Below are 15070 nucleotides of genomic sequence, written 5' to 3'. Positions count from 1 at the left end.
ATAGCTTAGGCCAGTAAGAAATCATGTAGGAAAGATTCCTATCAGGAAGACACTAGCATGACTCTAGCTTTCCTAAATATGCTTAATCTGTAAACAGCAAATCCGTGATTGTATCATGCTGTTCATGACTGACATCCGTGCCAACACGCTGGGTTTTACGGTAGTCTTTCAAAGGCATTCCAGTTAGGTGACAAAGGTCTTTTGCACACGTAACAGTAAAGCACACATATGGCTTAACTTTAAACATTCATATAGAAGCCTTTAAAGAATGTAGGTGTTGTAAAAAAAAGAAACGTTTATATTTCCTGCTGTATAGAGAGTCTGTGATCTTGTGGCTGGAAGGGATGTGGAGCGCTGCTTCTGGAATGCAGGTTTTTTGCCTATTTGGACAATGCAATCGTATTTTTTGTCTCTCACATCGGCCCAGAAGAGAAGCCGCAACAAAACACGCTCCACAAAAGACAAAATAAAACTGAAAGACTTGTCAGGAAAATAATATTTGGAGCACGGCAACGTTGCAGTGGCTCGGCGATGTCCATACTGAAACCTGTGAGTCAGCCAGCTTTGTCATTTTAACTTTACAGATACATTGTTTATTACTTTATCTAAAAACAAGTAAACTTAACATATTAATAAAGTTGTAAACTCATATCTCCCTTGAGTATTTGGTTTATATAACCATCAGGGTTTGTGCTATTGTATAACAACAAGCCCAGATGATTATCATCATTATACGATTATGCACATACACGTGTGAAATGCACATTAACAATATTATATAGTCTTGTAAAATCAAGCCCTGATAAATAAGCTACTACTCATGGTGTTTAGCTTTATATCTGTCTGCTCCTTTTAATAAATGACTGCTTTCTTTTAATTGAAACTATATAAATATATATATATGAGAATATGAAATGCAAGACGCAATATACTCATCCTTCTCTCCTTCCTAATCCAATAATCCCTGTATTTTATTCGTCCAGGGACCGAGAGGTAAACCTTACACAGACAGCTCTCAGCATATGTTTGCCAGATCCAGTAAGCCATGCAGGGAATGGATAGGAACGTCTGGATTATTTGGAGCTGAATTGTTTTGGATGAGGGTAGAGTCGTATAATCGTTATAGACAGATTGTTATTTACATTTCGTTTTAGTAAAGAGTCTGCCTGTTGACATTATATCTTCTGAATTAATAGCCAAGCAAATGGGTTAAAAGATAAAAATCCAAACAAATGGACCAAACATCACGATCAAAAAATGTAGCTTTTACCCAAATGTTGTTATGCTTGGAACAAAGTGTTATCTTTTAATGTCAGACTTTCAATGTGATCTAAGATCTTTTGAACTCGATCGTGTAATAAAAACTGATGGAGAGTTGGACTCAAGCACTTCCAAATATCTGTATTTCCTGATCTCTGTTGATGTTTTTGATTATTTATTTCAGTGCTTTGCTTTTAATTATATCCATTCACACGTAAAAACACACAGATGTGAAAACAACAATCAGAATAATCCACATCTTCATAACACATACAGTTTATAAATACTCATGAAAATGTCTTTTATGTGAAAATCTTTAAAGGGGGCAATTCATGAAACAAATAACTGCTTTAGATTTGATTTGTGGAGTCATTAACAATTTACATTTGACTTTTACATTTATTTATTTCATCCAAACCAACTTACAGTGCATATCATAGATGTTATCAGTATGTGTTTCTTGGGTTCAAACCTATGACCTTTTGTGCCGCTAACACAACGCTCTACCACTTCCACAAAATCACCCAAATAATGTGTGTGGAAACTGTGGTATAAGAGGAATAATTGACTCCGCTTCACGTCGTGTAAAATTATCACATTAGGTGTGCATTATTTTCTGATAATTCAACGGCCTGTCGTCAAATATTCCTTAAATATTAAGTAATTGCACATGAGATGTTTATTAAGTAATTGAATCAAGATAAATATTCTCCTTTGTTTAGCAAAGAGATTTTTTGGATAAACAATATTTAAAAATCTGATTTAGTAGCTCAATTTTCAGTTTCACATCATGAAATGAGATGTTTGGGAAGTAAAGTTAATTTCCCAGAAATATTGTTTTTTTCCAAAGATGCTAATTGAATATTTTAGTAAGTTCAGCTGTACTGTGACCTGATTTAAACTCAACGCACCGCCTTCATCCAAAACCTAAATCCTCCTGAGATATCTCATCTGATCGATTCCTCAAGGCACCGTAGATGTTTCCTTCATTGCCTTTGATATCCCACAATCCTGTGCGCGAGCGTCTGCGGGGAAGGTCAAACAGGGTCGAGCTTGAAATATTTCAATGGTCCCTGAGGAATTGGTGAGAGCATGGTTTCATTTTGATCATTTATTTGGTTCAACTATGCGACAAAGCGTTTTCTACATCTACTTTTTTACAATACAATGAAGCTTGAAGTTTTCAGAGTTGGATTTATTTGCTAACAGTGTCTGACAGGACAGCAAGGCAACTGAGCTGAGCTTTCTGTCACAGTCAATGTCATTAAAACACTTTAAATAAATGATGGCTCGCTTATACGACACAAGTACATTTGGCCTCGTAATAAGGTCACATCTTAAACTCCACCCCAACATATACTGAAATCTACAGCGAGTTCTGGCTTAAAATGTTGTAATAGTTCAGGATTTATATTTACACACTTTTATGTTTCTAATCACTGGGAATCATTGAAAAGTTATTTTAATGTTCATTTTAGTCCACATTCAGAATGAAGATTTAATATATATATTTACTCCAGATTGTCAGAATTGTAAAAAAGATCACATCTTGGGAACCTTATATTTCTCATAGTTTAAAATAACCAAACCAACCGGACATGTTCAGAGCGTGTATGTAGAAATATAAGATGAATGATGACAGCACGTGACCCTGAGTGAATCCTATACCATATATCGTACCATATAGATACATACTAGAATCAGACGTAAACGTTTATGCCGATAGAAATCTTCTTCAGAGTTGTTCTGAAGGTCATGAGGAGTAAAGAGTCACAGGTCAGGGATCTGTACTCAGTGCTAATAAAGGCCTTGATTCCCTCTTCACGAATCTCTATCCTGTCACACCGTTCCCTCTCTATCCTCCCTCACTTCAGTGTGCTGTTGCCGAGCAACGTGAGGTCTATAGTGTTGGCGAGCGGGGCTGTTTGTTCCTGCCGAGCTGTGCTGAGAAAAAGGGAAGACACAAATTGGTAAACGGCAGCCGCAGACCCAGGAGGCCGTGGATCAATGTCTGTACAAACAAACTCTGGTGCGACCTCTCTCTCTCTCTCTCTCTCTCTCTCTCTCTCTCTCTCTCTCTCTCTCTCTCTCTCTCTCTCTCTCTCTCTCTCTCTCTCTTCTCATCAAATTCTGATGTTGTTAGCCTGTTTTAATAATTCAGCACCGGCAAATGAAGTCTCATCTCGTCATTAAAATGTACACTTTGTAGGTGTGAGCAAAAATGTGGCTTTTTTGGGTGTGTCCTTTAAAATGCAAATGAGCTGATGAAATGCAAACACTGATCACCATAATGGTGGTTTGGTGTAAAATTGAAGCTCAATTATGCTGTCAATTATTTTTTCTCTCTGGACTAAATGACAGTGCCTTGGTTGAATAGTGCAGATTAAGGGGCGGTGTTATTATAATAATAAGATCCCCTTCTGACATCACAAGGGGAGCCAAATGTTCAATGATCTATTTTTTCACATGTTTGCAGAGAATGGATTACCAAGTGTTACTGGGTTGATCTTGATCACATTTTCTAGGTTGATAGAAGCACTGGAGACCCAATTATAGCACTTAAACATGGAAAAAGTTTGATTTTTATGATACGTCCCCTTTAAAGAGTGTTCAGTAAGAAATGTTCTGAATTTAAACGGGTTCATACAATTTACTCAAAAGACAAAGAACCATACAAATGTCCTTAAATCGCATCTCTTTCATGTTTAAAATGAGAATACATTTGGTCATGGTTTTGATTTTGTGGTTGTGTAATAGTTATTTATACAATATTGTGAATGTCCTCGTAGCTTTACTGTGGACTCTTTGTCTATACTGGGAATGCACATTACTTGAAGGTTGAAAATGATTTTACAGACAAAGCAGAATATAATGAGAGCACATGTCCAAAATAGAGTTTATATAACACTTGCCACAACCTCAAACCTAAGACTAAAACAGACGTCTGGTAACTTTACAGGCTGGACCATCTGAAATAGAAACAGAATGATGTACTCAGAGTTTTGCTATTCTTCATCTGGTCAACCAAATATTTGTCTTTGGCATATCACAAATTCTTATTCAAATGTTTGTAGCTATTCTGTGTCTGTTTTATGACCTTATTGTGCTCCTATAAAGTTTATTCCTCAATGCAAACGAGTGCCATTTACACATTCAGTAAATTCCATACATAGTTGTTAACCTTCACTAAAAAAAGCTCCTTTGGGAATGTACAGCTATTTGCAGGGTGTTTAACATGAAAGTGAGCGGACGCCTTTCCAAAAGGTGCCGTACAGTAAACTGATGATAAACACTGACCAATCATAGAAAGAGCGAATAATTACAAGTATTATATCATATATATATACAGTATATGTGTGTGTGTCAAACACTGTTGGGAATTTATTTAAAACTGTATGCATTTTAAAAAGTGCTTGTTTTGTGTTTTTGACAAACATGTAATAATACCAGATGGTTTTGCACAAACATTATTTTTATATCTGACTCCCCCACCTCCACTGTTATCAATCTGTCTTCATGAAATAAAAGCTTGAATAATTTTTTATTCTGTTCTCTCCATGTTTGACTTCTTCAATCTACAATAACATGTTGTGATCCTGTGCACTAGGGCCAGACTGTCTGGATCTCATATGTGCGATATCAGCGCCTGAGTATTTCCATGTGTGACGCCTCAGATAAACACATCGTCTTAAAGTGGACTGGAATGAACAGAATTCAGTCTGGCTGACTGTGAGTGTGTTGATGACACAAAGTACAGCTGTAAACATCTGTGGAACGCTGAAGGCCTGAACCTTGAGATGTTTCACAAGTCAGCGTGACATAAACTTTTACAAATAAAGGTCCTAATCAAGAGGGTTCTTAGCGATGCTGTGGGGGGGGGGGTGCCGAATGAATCATTTTGTAAAAGGGTTTTAAAAAAGGTGTCTAAAGAATCTTTTGTGACACAGAGCCGTAAAGAATAACCATCAACTAATAACATGTTTTTAACCCATGCCGGATAAATAATGGACAGAACACTGGGTTGTTGTTACCATGGGTTATAACCTGGCAGTTGGGTTAAACAGCCCAGCATTGTGTAATAACAACCCAGCATTGTGTGATTTTAACCCAACAGTGTGTTCTGTCCAATATTTATCCAGCATGTGTTAAAAAAAACAGCAATTTAGTAAAAACTTGAGCAAAACAGTCTCTTTAAAATGTTACTCTTTCAAAGTGATAAATGAGTAGCATAAACTGCTCTTTAAGTAAATAATGGACAGAATAAAGAAATCTGATCCTATAGGAGTTATGAATAAAGAGGAAGATTCACTAAACAACACTGCAAATTAGTATAAAAGCGATTTTTTTAAGTATCGACGAGAATGAAAATATTTGCAGGTGATTCACTGACAAAGCACAAGATAAAAAAGTCTAATTTCCATAATGACCAACACCATCTAGCACAGTGTTAGTGGTACGGTGAATTAGTGTAGGGTTTTTATTAGGTGTTAAATACTGACGAGTGCAAACTTCAGTAAATTGTGAAAAACGGACATCAAAAGAAACTACCTACCTAGCGCCCTACCTCAGGTGGGCATTATTTCCAATAATTCAAGAGCCCGTCGTCAATTATTCATTACATATTTGACATTAATGTTGATCTGCTCATATTAAAAAGTCATTATTTATATTAAAATGCTTTCACTTTGCAACTGTTGCCATATTTGTGCTACAAGTATATGCTATAGACGTGTTAGTTAATCCAAGTCCACCCTGCAGCAAAGCAAACAAGGTTTTAGTGAATTTGTGTAAATTAGTACAAAATGAAATCCATTACAAGCCACAATCCAATCAATTCATATGCACGAGTGGTTAACACTAAACGGATAATGAAACGTACATGCAGTTTAATTTGAAAATGTGTTTCTTTATGTTTTCCCCCCCAAAAAATATATGAAGGATCTGTTTGCAGTGTCTTAGCTCAGATTTGGAGACATTAGTGCTTCTGGTTACCCCACGTAACCCCACTTCATCTTTCCTTCTGTTGCTTCAAGCTCAATAAATTCTCAAGATGTCTGTGTGTACGACAGAATTTAGTTTATGACCAAAAGAAACACAGAAACAGAGGGCCAGCAGGTGGGGGCGAGACTGGACTCTGAATCCAGCCAGAACCCAGCTGACATTTTGATAATGAAGTCGTCTCATCAGTCACAAAGACACAGAACATTGGAGACGAAGCTCGGGATGCACACACACACGCACACATACACACACAGACACATTTTGTGATGTACAAAAGCTGCAGAAAGGAGAGACAGAAGAATGTGTTTGGTGTTTTTCATTTATAGTGGAAGAAGCTTCAGAATATAACATTTGTGCTTTTACATTGATTTACATCAGACAGTGATGTTGAGTGCAAACTTTATTATCAGTTTTATTATCCACCTTTTGTTTTGTGTGCTAACCCAACGCTCTACCAGTTGAGCTACATGAACACTGCACCAGATTCAAATGAATCCAGATGAGATTGTTGTGGCACCAAAGAGAAATATTGCCATTCAGTCTACGTTGGCCTAACCAATAGTGTGAGTTGAGGGTGGGACTATTTACATTTAACATTTGGTCTCTGAGTTGTACATACGTAGCAAACACAAATGGTAATAATTACTGAGACATAACCTTTGTGGCAAGTTCTCCGGTCTAGAGTAAAGACTAAAGCGCTGTTTAACATGAATAACAGATAAACCTACACAATGCCATTCTTTTAACATAAGCTTGAAATTAAAATGAGAATGACCTTGTGGATTCTGACCTGATGTTCTAGTTTACAAACATACCTGTCCTTCAATCTTCTTTTCTTTCCTCAGGTGTTTCCATGGAAACAAGAGGGGCTAAGACGAGGTGTGTGTGTGTGTGTCTGATAACAGCAGGTAGGACAGCTTACTGAATATTTAAATCTGTTCAGCCACTCATTTCTGATCTGATTTCCCAAAGTTTCAATGACAGCGGTATCAAGAATTCATGTATATGACAATGAAAAATCCTTACACTGGAGAATTGCACAGCATCGGTTAGTAAAATGATTTCATCTGTCTATCTATAATGTATGATTCGTACACACGTGCTGCCTAGCATGACCATTCTAGCATAAACCCTTATTAAAGAGATGTATTTTAACACATTAAAGTGCTGTGAATTATTCTTGCTATGTTTCTGAGCTCTTAAAAGTTTGCATCTGTCAGTTTCAACATTTTTAGACCCACATGCAATCAATCACACACCAAACATACATTATATTACATATAACTTAGTAGATACTGTATGTATATATGACAGTGTGGCTGGTGACTCTTTTTTCAATGCAAAGTTTGTCACAACATGTATGTAGCCCGTCATGTGTGGTTCGTCATTTCAAAATTTGTGTTCTGCGAGTCAAGTGATCCTGTGTGCATCACGTGTCTTGTTAAAATAAGTGCCTCCTGCAGACGCGTCTAAAGGGTTTATGATAAAAGAGACGCTCACGTTTGGCACATACTCACATAATCTCATGTGTAATCAGAGTTTACTGTTAAGTGAGTGTCTTGCGTGTATTTTGTGGAACGTGAGCGTCTCTTTTATCATAAACGGCTTATTTTGACAAAACATGTGATGCACATGGTTAACATGACGCTGCAAACACAGATTTTGAAAACATGAGCAACACACATGACACTCCAAACACTTATTTTGAATTTGTGCCCCTCAGATGAGCAGTCATCAGCCCCACTGATATATGATACATATCTTTCTTTTCTCTGTGTGTCCAAAATGACAGCAGTTGGGGGGTGGTATATACATTTTGGTAATATATCTGTATGTATTCTTGAGACAATAGCATCTATGTGGGTATGGTGTGATCTGATACCACTTTCTTTGAGCTTTTTCAAAGGAGTTTCATCATTTGCTGTTTTAATAAAGGTGATCGTGACGTCTCACGCTTTGACTTGCACGTAAACATTTAATGCACTTTGTAGAAAACACAAAGATATTTATCATTTCATCCCAAAATGCCTGAGGTATGATATTCGGTCAGTACGGCCCAGCCCATAACAGTGGTCATAGTTTATAAGTTTTGTTTTTATATACAGTGAATTTACGCTCTAAAAATGCTGGGCTGTTTCAACTCACGAGTGGACAAACCAAACCGTATTTAACCAAACCGTTACAGGTGGATTTAAACTCAAATTTTCTTTATGGATGTTTTACCCGACCATATGAAACAAGCCAGCATTATCTTAGAGACTAAAAAACAATTTCTTCTCACCCTAACTTTGAAAAAGAAATGTTGTTGTCTGGGGTTATAGCCTTTATGGTTTGTATTATGTGTTTGGCTTTAATTGGATCACAGGTCATTGTACATTTCATGTTTTAACTGGAATAAAGAGAGAAAAACACATTTTTGTTTTACTGAAATAGACAGAAACCCTAAACATTATGATAGTTTGGTTATAAAAACTACATGTCAGCATTATTCATCCTGATATTATTCCTAACCTATATGATTTCTTCTTCCATTGAGCACAATGGTAGCTGCTGCTATACAATCACTTTTTACACTAAATATATCTTTCTTCTTGTTGTCGGTGCTGCTGATTTCTTTAATCAAAATAACCAATAAAACATTCAAGCTAAAAACACATAAAGCACTTCAAGAAGTATCACGTATGATTTGTAAAGGAGTCCGGTTTGCACAACGCTCATCTGAAGTTTGCGTCGTGTGTCCATATTTCTCTGAGATATAATGACAGACATGGACATGTGAAGATGTGATTACATTGCTCACTGACATTTGTCACAGCGACTCCAATCTTCTCTGAAACGTGAGTTCAGGCTGAACGGAGCAAACGCTGTCGCTCAACTAAATTGAACACACAACTTTAAATGACCTCGGGCTTGAGGTTTGCTGTCATTCATCTGATGCCGACGCACGAATCCTCAGACGGTTGAAAGACTTTAGCGTTACGCAACGGACACGTCCGACCGTCTCTTTAATCGTGTACGACAGTCTATGACCTTTTCTTTCGGGGTGGTGCTGTTGTTGGTTATCTATCTGCACACTGCCTGCTTACCAAACAAATAAGATGACAGAGATGTGAACTATTTTACAGTATTATTCAGTACACTTTAGTCTTCCTGTAGCTCAACTGTTAAAGCATTGAGTTAACAGTGAAAAGTTTGTGGGTTTAAATTCAGAGAACAGAAAAATACTGGAAAAATGTAAAGCTTTAAAGGGTCAACGGCTTGAGATTTGAAGAACACTTTCGCCGCTGTATTCTGGATCATCTGTAGGGGTTCGGTTGTGCAGGCTGGAAGTCCGGCCAGTAGCACATTGCAGTCTGGACAGGACAAGAGCCTGAGGACCGGTGTATCGCGCTAACATAGGAAAGGTCTAATTTTCCTAATGTTGTAGAGGATGAATCTACAAGAGCAGGCGGTGCTGGAAACACGCTCAGAGAAACTGAGCTGATCATCAATGACCACTTCCAGGTCTCTGGCTGTTCTGGATGGCGTGATGGTCGAAGAACCCAACTGAATAGAAAGATCGTGTCGAATATTAGGGTCAGACGATATGACAAGCAGTTCTGTCTTAGCAAGGTTCAGCTGGAGATGATGATCCTTCATCCATTTTGAATACACAGTCGACCCTGAAACGTGCCAGAGCTTCTGTGGATCACTGACGGTGAATGATAAATAGCCATCTATAGCACTGAATACACAATGAGTCAATATAGAGGAACCGCAAAGAAAGACAAAATACTTTATGAACTTTGATTTAATGACCAGTGTATGGCACACACACACACACACATACCACACACGCACGGACACACACACACATACACACACACAAACACACACATGCATGCACACACACACACACACACACACACACACACGCACACGCACACGCACGCACACACACATGCATGCACACATACACACACTCACGCAAGCAAAGTGTATAAGTCATCTGTACATGAACATCTATGTCCCAGTTACGTGTCCAGATCTCAGTAGTTCTCTAAAAACTGTCAAAACGGAGATTATTTTTTGACAGAAATGTTAACCTCTTTGAATATAACATAGAAACAAGTGTCCTTACATTTTCAAGTATAATTAAATCGTCATTTCAACTTACTATTCTCAATCTTGACTAATGCTAACTTTGTATAACTTATAAAATAGTTGAATTTATGTTGATGACGTATTGATGCCATCGTGTTTTACAGCTTGCTTAAATGAATCCCATACTGAGGGTGTACGCTGAAAAACCAGACAAGTTTTCACATCACGGTCAAGTGTGTGTTTGGTTACAAAGACCTTAACCAATCTAATTCCAATGCAATGTCCTAAAAGGACCCTCATTAGGTAACCATAGTAACAACATCAAATCCTCCTTGAACAAACTGTGTGCTGTTAGCTGCCAAATCTGCTCATCAATATCATAAGCATCTTTGATTTCACTCAGATATATATATATATATAGGGTAAGGCTATAGTCATGTATATACAGTATGAGAACAATATGTCCTACATGAGCATTGATGTCAGTAATGAATGAAACGACATATATATGTCCGTTCAGATTAATGTGACAAAGCTCATAGATATCTATTTAACTTGCTTGAAAAGCATTTAAAAATAACTCAAAAGTTTAACAATATCAGTATATTCAACTTTAATGCTATCGTGACATGCAGTCTTTAGTTTAAAATCTTTTAACTTTGTTTCCAGGAGCACATGTTGTACAAGACAAACTCACTGACGTTAAGTAAAGCAGCCGATCAGAGCAATGAAGATTAAGTGCGCTGCTCTTTCGGGATCTTCTGATCTCCTGCCATGCTTCTCAAAACATGAGCAGAAATAAGGAGATGAACAAGTAGGTAGGCAGTCAAAGAATGATGAACAGATGGATTAAGGTTAGGTTGGAATGAAGAAGACCACTGGGCCAATCATCTGTCATAACAGAGAAATAGATGGGAGCTCATGGTGAAGATGAGACATTTAAGCTCTCGGAGGAAAGGCGTCGCGCCATTGGAAGCCCCTTAAAGCCTCAGCTGTTGTTTGTGGTCGTCAAGGCTACCTAAACCCTTGTATTTCACATCTAATTTCACGGTTGCCGTGGAGAGCAAGTCTGCCTGGCTCACCCTTGGCAACGGCTAATCCCCGAAAGTTCAGGTGGCCCTCTTTACCAAGACAACGGAATAGCAGATCCATCACCAGAACAGCAGGGTCTTTAACGCTGATAATTAAAAACAAGACCTTTTCATCTCTCCAACATTTATTAGCATCACGGCCAAATCCCGTTTGTGACCCTGGCTCATTAGAATATTACAATATTGCACAGTTAGGGTTCCGTTCAGTCACTTTATATCAAACCCTCGCCTCTACACGGCCCGCATCTAATGTCAAAAATGTTACGTGATCCAGCCGCAGAAAGAATCTTTTCATATTAGTGTGATAATTCATTTAAAGACTTATGAGGTCGTTCATGTCACGTCTAATAGTGTGCGCTCCCGTGGCGTCTTCCACTGCAATGCAACCACGAGCCGAGCTCTTCATGGCGAACGGATCCCCACCTCCTGTCAATCATATCATTATCACCATGCGGTCAATAATTTGGTCCTCGCTTTAAAGATTGAGAACGGGAGATGTCATCCAAGTAACTTATATTTGATTTAGACAACGGGTTTGCTGAATGCTGTATTCTGATTGGTTGAGAAATGTTCCATGGGTGTAAACTGCACACCTACTTATAAAATGTCTTCTACCAGATCAATGTTTTTTGTAACCGTGGTATAAGAGGAATAATTGACTCCGGTCCTATGAATTATTTGAAAATAATGCACACCCGCGCTTCGCATTGTGCCGCATTACCACCTTGGGTGTGCATTATTTTCTTCAATGGCCCTTCATTCATTGATTACGTAAGAAATAATACAAGTTACAGCTGGTTCAAAACGCCGCCGCAAGAGTGCTTACTCGATCAAAAAAGTATGACCACGTTAGTCCAATTCTGGCATCTTTACACTGGCTACCCGTTAAATATCGCATACAATTTAAAATATTACTAATCACCTACAAAGCCTTAAATGGTCTAACACCCTCATATATTAAAGAATTACTGTCAGAATACAATCCATCATGTACACTGTGATCACAAAATTCTGGTCACTTAATTATCCCTAGAATATCAAAAGTGTCTAAAGGTGGTAGATCCTTTTCCTACTTAGCCCCTAAGCTCTGGAATGATTTACCAAATAATGTTCGAGTATCAGACACAGTCGATCAATTTAAATCTAAACTTAAGACATTCTTCTTTAACAAAGCATTCACATAAAATGTCCAGTAAATGTACTTATCCTGCAATAGTTAGTTTGACTAGAACAAATCACTCACATACCTCATATTGGGTAATATACTATTGCCGCAATAGTTAGCCTGTCTGGAACCGAGCTGGCCTAAACCACTATACTGTATGACACTTGCATTACATGTGAACTGCCCCTACGCTAATAGGATTCTGTTTCTCTCTCCCTGTCTCGTCCTCGACCCCGAGGACAATGAGACATACAGACCCAGTTCCTGCAACCGTGAAGGTCATCGCACCGCTGATCTACTGACTGTCCTTCTACGAGATGCCCAGCCGATGCCTGACCAGCGACCACCGGCGGAACCAGTTTAATTCGCTTAGCCGTTCACATACCCCGATAGTATTTATATATAGTATAAATATATATGTATCTCTCTCAAGGGTTTTTTCCCTCTGGACTAGCCAGGAGGGTTTTTCTCCTAGGGGGTTTTTTCATCCCCTGGAAAGTCCGCCACCATTGGCTTAACTCACTACTTTACTGTATACGTTACATTATTACTATGCTCGTTTTTCTCTGTTTCATACATCTATTAATGTAAAGCTGCTTTGAAACAATTAAATGAAAAGCGCTATATAAATAAAATTGAATTGAATTGAATTAATATTAATAATAATGCAACAAATATTAAACAACAGATGAGAAAAATAGGCTAAGCATGAGGTGTCCAGGTTAAAAAAGAGGAAGGATGAGGATAAATCTGCAATAGATCAATGTTTACAGCTATGTCATCTCATTAATATGTATATAAGAAAGTATATCTGAAGTTTTTTGTAGTCAAGCTAAATTTTGTACTATTCAATTTAAATACTACTCTTTTAGGGTCACTTTCACTTGTCATTTTATAAATATTACTAATAGCACATTTATGCAAAACTATGAAGTAATTCAGATGAAATTATGCACGTCGTCAATGCTGTGATTAAAAATACTAAACAAATTAAAACCTGGTGGCAGAAATGTATAGACTAGTATAGTTCATAAATATATTCAGGAATTTAATTTGTTAGTTCTGTGCAACACTTTATTAAGTTATTTGAAGGTTTAGAAAAGATTGACTTGCTGTTATAAAATTAAAAGACAGAAAGCACTGTTTATATTCTTTAAGTCTTTTTTAAATGTTAAAATAGCCCTGCGGCGCTCCTACACGATGTCAATCTCAGAAATGGTCACATGCAAGACAATTTGAGTTTGAGACCTTTGAGTGCAGCGTGGACGCTTCTTTACAATCAGATAAGTAATTGGAGATAACTTCAACATCTATTTAATGTTGCTAAGGGTCTTTAATCTTATGGATTAATAAACCAAAAACCGGTTTCTGATGTAGAAGCATGCAAATAAATGTGCCACACTGTGACGGACAGCGACTTCTTTTTCAAGGGTGCACGATATGAAGCTCGTCACATGTATTTAGCCCGTCATGTGAATCTATGTGTATCATGAGTCTTGTCAACATACGAGCCTGCTGCAGATTCACACCCCTCGAAAGAAGTCACCAGCCGCCACCGTGTCCTTCACAGCAATGGCACGACTTCTTAAAAGAGCCTCATCTACAGGTTCTTTATACAACTTCTGAAAAAGAGTCTTCTTTAAGACCAGTCTCATCTTTAATGATAATTAAACTAAGTGAACAGACTCACGCTAGGGAAGTGATATCAAAAGAATTTAATCCTTTAACCTGAAGTAATACGAATATATACCGCATGTGTCATCTGATCTGTACAGGGACGTGACGGCACTGACAGCATTTCTGTGTCCCTAACCAAAAACTAAATGATGCTAAAGACATTAACTTTTATCAGTACATTACATTCATACAAGTTTATAGTTTGGAATTGAGTACGACTTATTACATTATCTAAATAAGAAATGAGTTTATATATATATAACTTTAATCTTAAAAAACGCCATGCTTTTGTTGTTCTTTGATTTCATGTGAATCTGCTTTGAAACAATGAACAATTGCTATAAAAATCAAACTGAATTAAAATAAGGTCAGATGGTTTGATTGCTCTCTGAAACATTCAGAAATTGAATCAAGCCCATGCTTTAATAAAGCAAAAAGAAGGACAGAGCAAATATTAAAACAAATCATTACGCTGTAAAGATCATTTGTGGTGTTTTGCAAGTGGAATCCACCTTTTGAACAGCCATCTGTATCCAATAATAAATGAAGAGTTTTAGCTCTAGTTGCTAAAGTTAACTTTGGTTTCCCACTCCGCACACTTCTGGTTTGGTTTGATTTGGAAAAGATTGCTATGTTGGCCAGTAAATCACACATAAAGACAGTCTGTCATGTTTTCCACAGGCCTTCGCATGAACTGTGGTCAGGTGTGATGGTGTGTGTTGTCATAATCTCAGGAGTGAAGAGAAAGGATGCTGAGGAGCGTAACACATCTGCAAACACTTAGCAAGAGTTT

This window comes from Misgurnus anguillicaudatus, chromosome 16, assembly GCF_027580225.2.
Source record: "Misgurnus anguillicaudatus chromosome 16, ASM2758022v2, whole genome shotgun sequence".
In the NCBI taxonomy this organism is placed as follows: Eukaryota; Metazoa; Chordata; class Actinopteri; order Cypriniformes; family Cobitidae; genus Misgurnus; species Misgurnus anguillicaudatus.
The sequence above is the reverse complement of the archived record's forward strand: the minus strand, read 5'-3'. Positions refer to the sequence as shown.